The 14,842-nt window shown below is 46.9% G+C and overlaps 1 protein-coding gene across 5 annotated transcripts in view; it reads left to right on the forward strand.

The window, feature by feature from the left end:
- Positions 1–14,842, forward strand: part of CE1H17orf67 (chromosome E1 C17orf67 homolog) — a 37,901-nt gene that overhangs the window by 17,269 nt on the left and 5,790 nt on the right. The gene's annotated exons all lie outside the window — the stretch shown is intronic.

Here is a 14,842-nt window from a genome sequence, read left to right on the forward strand (position 1 = left end):
CAAGTGCCAGGCACTGAGGACGTAAAATAACCTAGACGTTCTTCCTTTGTTCCATTGGGTGGAGACAGGTAGAGCCAGAGCCTTCCAGCTGGATTCAAGTTCTCTAATGAGGTTGAGAAAAGAGGGTCTCTCACCCTAACTGGAAGGAGGGAGGGGGCTAGGAAGGCTTCCCAGAGGAGGTGTCCACCGGGCTGAGGCTTGAAGATGAAGAGTTTTCAGGCAGCGGAAGGGGTGGAGGTGAGGTGGGGAGAATATTCCACCCAGTACGATTTCAGTCCGTATTCTGCCACTGACTAGTCATGGGCTTTGGATTTAGGAGAAATCCGCGTCCTTTTTCTGGACCTCAGTTTTCTCTAAAAGTGCAAAGAATTTGCAGAGTAGCTGGCTAAAAGGCTTACTCCGGGGCTCATCTTTTAGGGTTCTGGATAGAGCTTCAGGGACGATGCGGGTTTCCTGCTGCCAGTCTACAGCTCGGAGGAAAAGCGTGGGCAGCAGGACGCGGCCCCAGGCGAGAGCCGGATGGTTTGTGTAGAAGCCCCCAGAGGCTTTCTCGGAAACGCCAGGGCCTCCTCCCTTCAAGCTGGCCCTGCTGCTGCACCTGAAATCCTGGACTTCCGTCTGGCCTCTCCCCCACCTTGGGTGTCGTGGCTGCCTTCTCCCTTTCGTGGGTTTGTCGAGAGCATAGTGGGTGACACCAGTCGCCGGCCATGGAAGAGGAGCCATTTGCTCATTTTAGGTGAGCGGCTGGTGTCACAGTGACCCTGGTCCTGCATCGCCGTTGAATGTGAGCACTGGACTCGGTGACCCCGTATGACTGTGTGTGTGAGGTTGTGTAGGTATCACATTGTCAGCAGGCCACGAGGAGGCCACGAGGCGGGACCTCTGCCGCAGGGGAGGTGGGGGCTGCTGGGCGGAACTGCCCCACAGGCTCACGTCCGCGTGGGAACCAAGGGGTTAAGTTGCCGTGATCTGTGGGGAACCACACTTTCCTGCTCCTTATCTTTTGCCAAGACCACCTGCTGCCTGCCTTGTTTCTCTGTGCAAACCATCTGCTCAGACGTCCCTTTGCTGGGGAAAAGGGCAGGCGGGAGCATTGTCCTGTGTTTTCAGGATTGGAAATGTCATGTGTGTTGTGTATGTGAGACTGTGTGTGTCTGTGTAAGGGTGTGTATTGTGTATGTGAGGATATATTGTGTATGCGAGGGTGTGTGTGTGAGGAGGTGTTGTGTATATAAGGATGTGTATACATGTGAGAGTGTGTGTGTCCGTGTGTGTATGCATGAGGGCGTGTGAGTATGGAAAGTATGTGTGTATGTGAGTGTGTGTATGTGTGTGTGAGGGTGTGTGTGTGAGAGTGTATGTACATGAGGATGTGTATGTACATGTCAGGGTGTGTGTATGTATGGGTGTGTGTACGACTGTGTGTGTGAGGTTGTGTATATCTATGTGAGCGTGTGTGTATGTGTGTATGGTGTGTGTATATATGAGGGCGTGTGCATGTATGTTTTGAAAAAGACCTTGCAGAATAATTTTTCAGAAGGTCTGGATTCCAATTCCCTCTCTTCCACTTTTGACCTTGACTTGAGTACCTGAAACATATGAAAGAATGGCGATGGCAAGAGAAGGTCCTCTGGGGCCGGGTTGGAAGGCCACGGCTGACAACAGCAGAGTTGACTTCCGTTCTGTAGTCAGGAGGAGCCAGCTGGGATTTTAAGCAGGGGAGCGAGGAGATCGGAGCCAGGTGACAGGAGCCATGCAGAGGTCCGGGAAACAGCCTCTTCAATGCTGCCCTTCAGATGCCACTCTACATGGGTAATGGGAAATAACATTTTTGGACAGGTTGTCGCTCCTCCTTGCCATGGTACTCAGGAGACAGACAGGTGGACGGGGACGAATGAGCAGGGGAATGGGTGTGTCCTTGGGAACTGAGCCTTGACTCATGTGCTCACCTCTAACTCAAGATCACCAAAAGATGACTGGTTGGGTTATTTCACCTCGCTTCTCCCCCCTGAGGGACTGTGCAAAAGAAAACCGGTTCAGAGAGAGGAGAGGCCAGCGATGGGAGTGAACCATTGGAGTTTTCGGGAGGTATTTGGAATTCAAAATGCAAATGAGTATGAAGATTTGCAGCAGTTCATGAGTATTTACTAAGCGATGTTTATAATCTTGATGTGTGGCTCAAGTATTGGCAGATGTTGGCTTTCTCAAAAATAGAGGCTTTTTGGAGACAGGTTCAGAGAAGCTGTGCCCCCTGCGTCCAGGGGGAGGGACTGTTCTGACCCTATGAATCCTGCCGGCGCACTGCAAGGACTGTTCTCTGACTGTGTGGCGGGAAGAACACGGTGCTATTGGAAAGGTCACTTGTGTGGCCTCGGGTTGCGGGGAGGACTGGTGTCCACCCCAGAGACGGGTAAGCATCCTGTTGGATACTGGCTAGAAGCAGGTAAAACGCCAGTGGGGATGGAGACAGAGGAGCATGGCTCTGGGGAAGAAAACAGGAGGGATGTTGGATGTATGGAGGCCGCGGGGCAGGCAGGGTGGGGGATGTGAAGAGGGGTCCGAGAGAGGGAGAAGCCGGTGGGAAGGTGGGGCCTCTGGAGGGCACACCACTGAGAAATTCCTTGTGGTAGCAAATAGCGGATACTTGTATTTTACAGCAGCGCCTGGCGTAAAACAATTTGCCATTGTTTTCTGCTCTCTGCGCCGTCGTTACCCAGACCTTAGGAGCAAGTCTGCTAACACAGTGACGTTGTGTTAGTGGTTCTTCGTGGGGAATGGCAGGCGGGTGGGTGGTGCGTTGTGTGGTTGACAAATGAGGGTGGTAATCGCTCGAATCTAGAAGCTGCCGTGGTGGCGAAAGAGGCCATGAGACTGACTCGGGAGAAACACGGCCCCCGAATCTTCAGGGATTTGGGGGAGTGGATTCTAGACCTCACGGGAATAGGATGGGCACTCCCAGAAGGCTGGGGACAGCCCGTCTGGATTGGGTTTCCGCTGAATCACTTTGGAGTCTGCTTAGGACTAACTACTTCCGTTGGTCAAGACATCCTGTCAGAAAAGCCCTGGTATAATGAAGCCTCAGGACCTTGATGGAGGAAAAAAAATCTGCCTGGGCAGAAACTGATGCTGGGAAAGAAGGTCCGGGTTAATGTCTAAAGGGAAGATAGTGGCAACAATATTCTGAGCTCTCCTTGAGTATTTCTCAGTCATGCTTGTGCTTACGTTAATTTTCAGGGTTTGGGTCTGTGCCCTTGCTACTCAGAAGGCGGTCCCCAGCCCTGGCCGCCGCCGGCCTCAGGAGTCCCCTCGCACCTCCAGTCTGCATCTCCTTCCGCCAGCCCTGGGGGTCCCCCGCCTGCTTTGGCTTGAGAGGACTGACTTCCGGTCCTGGAGGGCTAACTGCAAGGGAAGCTCTTAGCCTCTGTTCCCGGTGTCCTGGGGACCAGGAGCCCGCCCATGTTTGTTTCACATGACACAGCTGATCTCTCTCCCTTCCTTCTGGGCACCCTGCTCATTGGGGTTCCAGTCTTCCAGGACCCTTGCCCTCAGCCTCTCATCCCCCTTTTTGGTTTCTGTGACTCAATGTGCTTTGGTGAATCCTTAGCCCTTTAAATGCCAGAGTGTCCCAGGGCCTGCCTTCCTGCCTCGTCCAGTCCTGAACGAGTTTAAACTTTTTTTTTAATGGCCTTTATTTTTTCCTGGTTTGTTTGTTTGTTTGTTTACTTTTAATATAATTTATTGTCAAATAAACTTTTAAAAAAATGTTTATTTTTGAGAGAGAATGACAGAGCGTGAGCGGGGGAGGGGCAGAGAGAGAGGGAGACACAGAATCCGAAGCAGGCTCTGGGCTCTGAGCTGTCAGCACAGAGCCCGATATGGGGCTTGAGCTCACGAACTGCGAGATCATGACCTGAGCCGAAGTCGGACGCTTAACTGACTGAGCCAGCAGGTGTCCCAGTCCAGTGAGTTTAAATATCATATCTATGGTGATGGCTGCACATGGCCTCACCTGGCGGAGCTCCAGACTCATTTCCTTGACTGTCCACGTGACTGGCAACATTTCACAGGCAGCTCAGACCCAGCAGTCTTAGGTGGGATTCCTGACTGCACCGTCACACGGGCAAATGGTGCCACCTCCTAGTTGTGTGGGCCCCACATCCAGACTCTGGCCACTCCTTCCCCTCCATGGCTGCCAGTGGAGCCCCGAGAGGAGACTGGGCAATCCTCTCTAACCCACCTCCCTGCTTCCTCTCTGCACCCCTCTGCGTCTGTTCTCAACAGGGCAGCAAGAGTCCGATGTTAAAACCGGGGTGCCTGTGGGGCTCAGTCAGTTAAGCAGGTCATGATCTCATGGTTCGTGAGTTCGAGTCCCGCCTCAGGTGAGCCCCACTTCTCTCTCTCCCTCTCTTTCTGCCCCTTGCGCACTTGTGCTCTCTCTCTCAAAAAAAAAAAAAAAAAAAAAAAGAAACCAGTTCTTGTCCCTCCCCTGCTCAAAACTTTCCAATGACTCCCTGCCTTGTGCCCAATAAAATCCACAGTCCTACAGTGGCCTCCAAGACCCTAGTCTGTCAGCCCTCTCCCCTGTCCCCACCTCCATTCCCCTCTGCACGCTGGCCTCCTCACTGTTCCCTGAATATATCAGGCGCACCTGTCCCCTCACTGCTGAAGTAACACTGTGTGGGAAGCAGGGCTGGGTTGATTCTGCAACTTGTTTTTTTTTTTTTTTCACTCAACAATACATTTTGTTCTTGCTCATTTTTACCTGAAGCACAGTATAAATGTATTATGCTGTGGTGTCTCCCCCTACTCCCCAATTCATGTATCGATGTCCTAACCCCCAGTGTGATGGCATTCGGCTCCAGAGAGCTCCCTAGCCCTCTCTGCCAAGTGAAGATACAGGGAGAAATGTGTGACCCCAAAGGCCCCCCACCCCCGGCCCTGCTCATGCCCTAACCTTGGACTTTGAGCCTCCAAACTGTGAGAGGCAAATTTCTGTGCTTTATAAGCTACCCGGTCTGTAGTGTTTCGTTAGAGCAGCCTGAATGGACTAGGACATATTTCAGCTTACTTGTTTAGCCGTTCCCAGGACAATGGACATTATTAGTTATTTCCAGTGTGTGATGAAAATCCTTATATGCGTGTGTTTTGCTGAATTCAGTGATAAGAAATGGAATTGCTGAGTCAGAAGGTTTATGCACTTTTAACTCAATTAAATACGGCCAAATTGCCTAATCAACTGTACCAATTCCCACTAGCGGTATGCGTAAGGATCCTTGGGTCCCTACACTTTCAAAATGGAAAGAAATTTTTAATGTTTATTTGTTTATTTTTGAGAGAGAGAGAGAGAGACAGAGAGTGAGTGGGGAGGGGCAGAGAGAGAGGGAGACACAGAATCCGAAGCAGGCTCCAGGCTCTGAGCTGTCAGCACAGAGCTCCATGTGGGGCTTGAACTCACAAACTGTGAGACCATGACTTGAGCTGAAGTCGGACACCTAACCGACTGAGCCACCCAGGTGCCCCTGGAAAGAAAGAAAGTTTTAAAAGAAACCTCACTTATCTACTCTTCTATCTGTACTTATGTGTGGAGACATGTTCCCAAATAATGGCAGTGTTTTCTCAGTGATAAAATTTGGGACAAATTTTTACTTTCACCTTTTATACCTTTTGGTATTCCTCAGTGTCTCCATTTCCTATGGCTGCCATAACAAAGTACCGCAAATGGGGTGGCTTCTCACAGCAGACATCGATCCTCTCACTGATCTAGAGACTGGCAGTTCGAAGTAAAATGTTGGGATGGTTGGTTCCTTCTAGGGGGCTCTGAGGGAGAATCCGTTCTGTGCTTCTGCCCCTGCTTCTGATGGTTGCTTCAGTCTTTGGTGTTTTTTGACCTGTCTCTGCGTCCATGATCACATGGCCTTGTGTCCTGTGTGTCCCTGTATTCAAATTGCATTAATTTCATAAGTACACCAGTCATTGGACTTAGGACCCACCTTAATCCAGTGTGATCTCATCTTTGCATGGTTACATCTGCAAAGACCCTATTTCCAAAGAAGGTCACATGTGCAGGTTCCAGATGAACATAAAATTTGGGGGGGGGGGACACCACTCAGTCCAGTACACTCAGTTTTCTATTTTCTTAAATGTTTATTTATTTTATTAAAAATTTCTTTAATGTGTATTTATTTTTGAGAGATGAAGAGAGACAGAGCATGAGTGGGGGAGGGGCAGAGAGAGGGAGACACAGAATCCCAAGCAAGCTCCAGGCTCTGAGCTGTCCACACAGAGCCTGATGTGGGGCTTGAACCCACAAACTGCGAGATCATGACTTGAGCTGAAGTGGGATGCTTAACTGAATGAGAAACCCAAGTGCCCCTGTTTATATATTTATTTTGAGAGAAGGAGAGAGAGAAAGGGACAGAGACAGAGAGAGCATGAGCAGGGGAGGGACACAGAGAGAGAGAGAGAGAGCATGAACAGGGGAGGGGCAGAGAGAGAGAGAGAGAGAGAGAGAGAATCCCAAGCAGGCTCCCTGCTGTCAGCACAGAGCCTGACAGGCTCTTAGTCCCACAACTGTCAGATCATGACCTGAGCTGAAACCAAGAGTTGGACGCTCAACCAACTGAGCCATCCAGGAGCCTCACAGTTTTCTATTTTTTCTTTTTCTTTTTTTTTTTCAACGTTTATTTATTTTTTTTGGGACAGAGAGAGGCAGAGCATGAACGGGGTATGCGTAAGGATCCTTGGGTCCCTACACTTTCAAAATGGAAAGAAATTTTTAATGTTTATTTGTTTATTTTTGAGAGAGAGAGAGAGAGACAGAGAGTGAGTGGGGAGGGGCAGAGAGAGAGGGAGACACAGAATCCGAAGCAGGCTCCAGGCTCTGAGCTGTCAGCACAGAGCTCCATGTGGGGCTTGAACTCACAAACTGTGAGACCATGACTTGAGCTGAAGTCGGACACCTAACCGACTGAGCCACCCAGGTGCCCCTGGAAAGAAAGAAAGTTTTAAAAGAAACCTCACTTATCTACTCTTCTATCTGTACTTATGTGTGGAGACATGTTCCCAAATAATGGCAGTGTTTTCTCAGTGATAAAATTTGGGACAAATTTTTACTTTCACCTTTTATACCTTTTGGTATTCCTCAGTGTCTCCATTTCCTATGGCTGCCATAACAAAGTACCGCAAATGGGGTGGCTTCTCACAGCAGACATCGATCCTCTCACTGATCTAGAGACTGGCAGTTCGAAGTAAAATGTTGGGATGGTTGGTTCCTTCTAGGGGGCTCTGAGGGAGAATCCGTTCTGTGCTTCTGCCCCTGCTTCTGATGGTTGCTTCAGTCTTTGGTGTTTTTTGACCTGTCTCTGCGTCCATGATCACATGGCCTTGTGTCCTGTGTGTCCCTGTATTCAAATTGCATTAATTTCATAAGTACACCAGTCATTGGACTTAGGACCCACCTTAATCCAGTGTGATCTCATCTTTGCATGGTTACATCTGCAAAGACCCTATTTCCAAAGAAGGTCACATGTGCAGGTTCCAGATGAACATAAAATTTGGGGGGGGGGGACACCACTCAGTCCAGTACACTCAGTTTTCTATTTTCTTAAATGTTTATTTATTTTATTAAAAATTTCTTTAATGTGTATTTATTTTTGAGAGATGAAGAGAGACAGAGCATGAGTGGGGGAGGGGCAGAGAGAGGGAGACACAGAATCCCAAGCAAGCTCCAGGCTCTGAGCTGTCCACACAGAGCCTGATGTGGGGCTTGAACCCACAAACTGCGAGATCATGACTTGAGCTGAAGTGGGATGCTTAACTGAATGAGAAACCCAAGTGCCCCTGTTTATATATTTATTTTGAGAGAAGGAGAGAGAGAAAGGGACAGAGACAGAGAGAGCATGAGCAGGGGAGGGACACAGAGAGAGAGAGAGAGAGCATGAACAGGGGAGGGGCAGAGAGAGAGAGAGAGAGAGAGAGAGAGAATCCCAAGCAGGCTCCCTGCTGTCAGCACAGAGCCTGACAGGCTCTTAGTCCCACAACTGTCAGATCATGACCTGAGCTGAAACCAAGAGTTGGACGCTCAACCAACTGAGCCATCCAGGAGCCTCACAGTTTTCTATTTTTTCTTTTTCTTTTTTTTTTTCAACGTTTATTTATTTTTTTTGGGACAGAGAGAGGCAGAGCATGAACGGGGGAGGGGCAGAGAGAGAGGGAGACACAGGATCGGAAACAGGCTCCAGGCTCTGAGCCATCAGCCCAGAGCCTGACGCGGGGCTCGAACTCACGGACCGCGAGATCGTGACCTGGCTGAAGTCGGACGCTTAACCGACTGCGCCACCCAGGCGCCCCTGATGTTTGAATTTTAAACAACAATGCGTTTGTGTAATACTTGTGTAATTACAGATAAAAATTTAAGACATTCATATTTATTATAGAAAAATTGGAAACCAAGAAAGAATCCAAAGAAGAAAATCAGGTTTCCTCTCCCCAAAGACAGCATTGCCTTTTTTTGATGTTTTGCTTTCTAGTCTCCATGTGTATATTTTAAAATAAGTGTGCTCATATTTGATCTATAATTTTGTATCCTGGTTATTCTTTTAATATGATAACATATGCATTTCCCATATTGTTATAAACTCTTTATAACAATAATGATACCGAATTACTCTCTTTGTTAGATAGTTGTATCATGTCCACTATTTTTGTTACTAACAACACTCTGAACATTTTTGTTATTAAAGTGCTTTTATTTTTTGTTTTATTTTGTTATTTATTTATTCTTAATAACTTATTTATTTTTTAATTAGTTAGCATAATAGTGCAAGTTAGTTAGTGTATAGTGCAACAATGATTTCAGGAGTAGATTCCTTAGTGCCCCTTAACCCATTTAGCCCATCCCCCCTCCCACAACCCCTCCCATAACCCTCTGTTTGTTCTCCGTATTTAAGAGTCTCTTATGTTTTAGGGGCGCCTGGGTGGCTCAGTCGGTTGAGCGTCCGACTTCAGCTCAGGTCACGATCTCACGGTCCGTGAGTTCGAGCCCCGCGTCGGGCTCTGGGCTGATGGCTCAGAGCCTGGAGCCTGCTTCCATTCTGTGTCTCCCCCTCTCTCTGCCCCTCCCCCGTTCATGCTCTGTCTCTCTCTGTCTCAAAAATAAATAAAACGTTAAAAAAAAAATTAAAAAAAAAAAGAGTCTCTTATGTTTTGTCCTCCCTGTTTTTATATTATTTTTGCTTCCCTTCCCTTATGTTCATTTGTTTTGTATCTTAAAGTCCTCATATGAGTGAAGTCATATGATACTTGTCTTCCTCTGACTAATTTCACTTAGCATAATACCCTCCAGTTCCATCCACGTAGTTGCAAATGGCAAGATTTCATTCTTTTCAACTGCCGAGTGATACTCCATTGTATATATATACCACATCTTTATCCATTCATCCATCGATGGACATTTGGGCTCTTTCCATACTTTGGCTATTGTCGCTGGTGCTGCTATAAACATGGGGGTGCATGTGCCCTTTCGAAACAGCACACCTGTATCCCTTGGATAAATGCCTAGTAGTGCAATTGCTGGGTCATAGGGTAGTTCTATTTTTAATTTCTTGAGGAACCTCCATACTGTTTTCCAGAGTGGCTGCACCAGCTTGCATTCCCACCAACAATGCAAAAGAGATCCTCTTTCTCCACATCCTCTCCAACATCTGTTGTTGCCTGAGTTGTTCATGTTAGCCATTCTGACAGGTATGAGGTGGTATCTCATTGTGGTTTTGATTTGTATTCCCCTGATGATGAGTGATGTGGAGCATTTTTTCATGTATCAGTTGGCCATCTGGATGTCTTCCTTGGAGAAGTGTCTATTCATGTCTGTTGCCTACTCACTGGATTATTTGTTTTTTGGGTATTGAGTTTGATAAATTCTTTATAGACTTTGGATACTTCAAAGTGCTTTTAATATTTTGGACTATTTGCTAAGGAGAGATTCTCAGAGAGTAAATTACCGAATCCAAGGATATGAATTTTTTTTAATGTTTATTTATTTTTGAGAGAGAGAAACAAAGCACGAGCAGGGGAGGGGTGGCAGATAGGGAGACACAGATTCCGAAGCAGGCTCCAGGCTCATGCTGTCAGCAGCACAGAGCCTGACACGGGGCTTGAACTCATGGACTGCGAGATCATGACCTGAGCCAAAGTCGGATGCTCAACTAACTGAGCCACCCAGGTACCCCAGGATATGAATATTTTTAAAGGTTTTAGTGTATATTATCAAATTGCTTTCCAAAAGGTCTTTCTTTCTTTCTTTCTTTCTTTCTTTCTTTCTTTCTTTCTTTCTTTCTTTCTTTCTTTCTTTCTTTCTTTCTCATTCGTAAGAGACTCACCTTAAATGATGCCTTTTTGGGGACGCCTCCCTGATGTCCCTACCCTCCTACCATGAATGAGAGCATCCCTTTGCATAAAACTCACAGCCCAAGTTAGCTATTTTTGACTTTTATTTTTTTAATCTGTATCTCCTACTGGACTGTTCTATACTGCTTGAGCAGATGGACTCTTTGTTGCACATCTGGGTCCCCAGCACCAAGGACAGTATTTGACATTTGCTAGATGCTTATTATACTTATTCCCATTCCTTTCTTCCTTTCTTCCTTCCTTTCTTTCTTTCTTTCTTTCTTTCTTTCTTTCTTTCTTTCTTTCCTTCTTTCTTTTTTCCTTCCTTCCTTCCTTCCTTCCTTCCTTCCTTCCTTCCTCCCTCCCTCCTTCTCTCTCCTTCCTTCCTTTCCTACCCCCATCCCTCCCTTCTCTCCGTCCCTCCTTCCCTTCCTTCCTTCCTTCTTTCTCTTCAGGGAGAAATTTTGTAGGTAGGCCATAACTCTACCCTATAACCGGGAGGTTATTTCAAAGAAATCTTTTCTATGGCCTCACTTAAATCCATTAAATTTCTCCTAATCATCCCAAAATTTAGGGAAGAAATTATCTGCCAACTGCTGGGGTAAGCCATGGAAATTCTTTAGAAAGATGACATCTGAGCTAAAATGATGTCTTTTGTGAGTGCATTGGTAAGTGCTCATGTGCCCTGGGAATATGCTTTCCATTTTGGCCTGTGTTCCTTTAAGGAATGTTCTTGTTGGTCAAGTATAAATCATATTAGCTTTACTGTAAGTAAGTCTTTTAAAAATATGCTTTCGTGTTTAGCCCCTTGATAAATATATGTAGTAAGTACTACTCTTTTGTCCCCCATGATCTCAAAGGCCAGGTTGAAGTGACTGATGTAAATTGCACACGTCACCAATCTGCCTTGTGTTAGGCCTAAACCTTCTGGTGTCCCCAGGTAGTTAAGTTCTGGGCTACCTTTCTGCCTATGTACTTACCTTGCTCCTACTCGTGAGCAAGATAATTCATCCAATGTTGATGGGCTCTTAATTTCATGCAAATGTCAGAGGAAGGATTTTTCCTTCTTGGAACAAGTTCCTGCCTTGATAGATTAACTGTCCACTTTATGTTTCTCAGCTTAGATCAGGGCCCAGTGGGTATTTAATTTCATTATCACACCTCCAGTGCCATAATAAAGGATCACTTCCAATTTCCGCTCTAATTACTGAGAAATTATTTGCTTAAATCGTAACAGTTGGCATTGGACATGGAATGCAGATATTAGTTTCTGTGTTGCTTTTAATTTTTTTTCCCCTTAAAAGAAAGGAATCTAAAAAAATTAAAACTTATTTTCCATCTATCCCTTCTTTCTCGATCCAGGAACATTTGAGTTTATCATTAATGCCGGGTCATTACCAACTCTGCCAATGCAATTGTTGAATTTGTGGTTTTCAGCAGATTTGCAGCTTGGCTTTTCATCTTTGACTAATGATTGCTTTTCGGCCTTTGTGGCATATCCATTTTCCTAACATTTTAAATAAATAGGGAAATGTCATGGAAACCAGCGCTCATTTCTTTCTCTCTCTATGTGTGTGTCTGTTTTGGTTGTTTTTCTTCAACGATGATTTCAGCTGCTATTTAGGAGTGTGAAATATAGATTACCCTCTGATGCTTTTTATGTACGTTTGGCCCGGGCCTTTATAATGAGTGGATCACCACAGATGTCTAGGAAACTTCCAAGGAGGATTTCGAAAGGTTATGGAAAAAGAGCAGTCATTTCATTTATTTGTTTGTACGTTTCTCCAATGGTTTTTTATTGAGGCCCTACTATGTGCCAAGCGCCGAGCCATGTACTAGGTAGCCCTTGGTCCCTGCCATCAAAAAGCCAGTTGGAGGTTTGGCTGATTAGGACAGGGATTAAGTGGGCAAGGAGGCAAATGAGCATATAATGGTAAGAAGTGTACAAATGCTCTATACCAGCGGTGCCTGAGCGATCTCATCAGAAAAGTCGGTAAGTATGGAAGCTGTCAGGTTTTTCAAAATTCTCATTTCTCCTCGAAAGCTTGAAGTTTATCGCTTTAGTAACTAATACTGGCAGTTGTTTTTCTTGAAGTGACAGGCTCACTTCGTTCATTTTCAAGGAGATGCCTGCCAAACACAGCGAGTTCTGTCCTTGACGTCAGCAATCACTCAAGGGTTCTTCTTTTTATTTTATTTTTATGTTTATTTTTGAGACAGCGAGCACGAGTGGAGGAGGGGCAGAGAGCGAGGGGGACAGAGGATCCAAAGCAGGTTCCGTGCCGATAGCAGCTGGCCCGATACAGGGCTTGAACTCCCGAACCGTGAGATCGTGACCTGAGCTGAAGTCTGATGCTCAACAGACTAGGCCACCCAGGCGCCCCTCACAAGGGCTATTCTTTGAGGAGGCTGTCGTACTTGGTCATGCGATAGAAGTGCTGTCTTCATGCTTCCCGTTGGGTCGCTTTCTTCCGCTTCACGGGGTGGGAGGTGTTCTTCAGGGAAACTGGCATTTGAAGAACGTTCTGTATTTATTCATGGATTTTAACTGTGAGTGTGTGATGGTGAAAGATACGAGGACAGTGATAGTGGTTGTCACTGCCCTGACTCTGGTTAAGGCACCCGTTTTACCCACCAGTGCACACAATGAAAAGGCAAGTAATGTCTCGGGATTATTCTAAAGAGAGTTCTGACCTCGTGGACCCCCGAGGGGAGCACAGACCAGAGCTACTTTTGTCTTTCACCCAACCAGCACTTATTGACAGGCTCCTGTGGACCAGTTCCTGGGAGAGAGGCTCCCCCCACAACCTCAAGTCAGGCTCAGATCTTTCTTATTTAAGAGTATCCACAAGGAATCGGGCAGAGCTTGATGAAGAGACTTTTTGCAAAGGCATGGCAGCATTCAGGTCACCCAGCAAGAGATGATGATAAAGGATCCGGGGCTAACAGCCCCTGGGCTTGATGGGGGAAAGGCAGGTTCCCAGAACAGGAGAGGGCAGCCCCCTAGGAGCAGTGGCCTTCAGGAGACAATGTAGCCAGCCAGCCCGCTGGAACTCCTCCGGAGGCACCATGGGAGGACACACCGTGGCCTCTCTCACCCCTACCTCTAATCCCCTGCTGGCATTTCTATGTCAAACCCACCGGGAAGCCCCAGGTCAAGGGAGTCTGGTTGCACTTTTAGGCCAGCCTCTTACTGCACAGGCCCAGGTGAAGGAGGGGAGGAATGGATTTAGACGGGCAGATGGAGACTACGTATGTGGTACAGAACTTGTATCATCTCATTGAATCCTGGCAACCCAGGGAAGTAAGTGCTGGCAGCATCCCCGTCTTGCAGATGGACGCATCACTTGACCGGAGAGGTCAAGTGATATCGGCAGGGTGTGGATTTGAGCAGACCCCCACCCAGGCTCACACCTGGACCTCTTTGCCTCTGTCCCACACCGTCTGGCACACAGGCAAGGAGACGGCAACATGGGCTTTCTTCAGTGAGCTGCTCACACTGAACGGTAGAGTAAGGATCATTGTGTGCCGGGAAGACTCTGTTCTTTATTTACAAGACCCCACATTGCCTTCCTTTCCCCCCAGTTCTTCTTCTTCCGCCCAAAGACTCCCCAGACAGGCAAATTATAAAGATATACGATGATTGTCTCCTCGGCATTGCATTTGGCCACATACTTGTTTACTAAATAAAATATTTTTTTCTCTTTAAGCTAGCTAAAGAAAATATTCTTGAGTAGGGTTAGTTCTTAAAGCAATAAACAGAAAACATGAGCATTTAATAAAATCAAAGAATGACAGCATGTCGGGGCTGGAAAGGACCTTGGGCTGTGTCCTCATTTATTCCAGGCAATCTTTGGAGCACACGCCCCAAACTGCCCCAAACACAGGATTCAGCCCCAACTCACAGACGGGTCCTGCTGCTGGGGATTCACTGTACACACAGTGGGGTCCTGCCGGAGCCTCTCACCATCCGCCCCCTCTCTGGCCGCCCCACAGACCCCCTGCCTGGGATGAGTCAGATGAGAACTTTGATAAAACAAATTCAAGCTGCATGGTTCCTGTGGGAAAGAAAATTCAGGAAAATTAGGCGCTTTATAATTCATGCCTTTGCACAGTCATTATTTTTTTTTTAGGGGCACCTGGCTGACTTAGTCGGTTAAACATCCGACTTCAGCTCAGGTCATGGTCTCACGGTCCGTGAGTTCGAGCCCCACGTTGGGCTCTGCACTGACAGCTCAGAGCCTGGAGCCGGCTTTGGATCCTGTGTCTCCCTCTCTCTCTGCCCCTCCCCTGCTCATGCTCTGCCTCTCTCTCCCTCAAAAATGAATAAATGTTTAAAAACTTAAAAAAAAATTTAGAGCTATGTTTAATACGGGATGCAGACTTCCTAGAGGATTTCATAGAGACTGAAAAACTTAAAGTTCTAAACTGGATCATCTCTTAAAGCTTTATCGACACC

This window comes from Leopardus geoffroyi, chromosome E1 (genome assembly GCF_018350155.1).
Source record: "Leopardus geoffroyi isolate Oge1 chromosome E1, O.geoffroyi_Oge1_pat1.0, whole genome shotgun sequence".
Lineage (NCBI taxonomy): Eukaryota > Metazoa > Chordata > Mammalia > Carnivora > Felidae > Leopardus > Leopardus geoffroyi.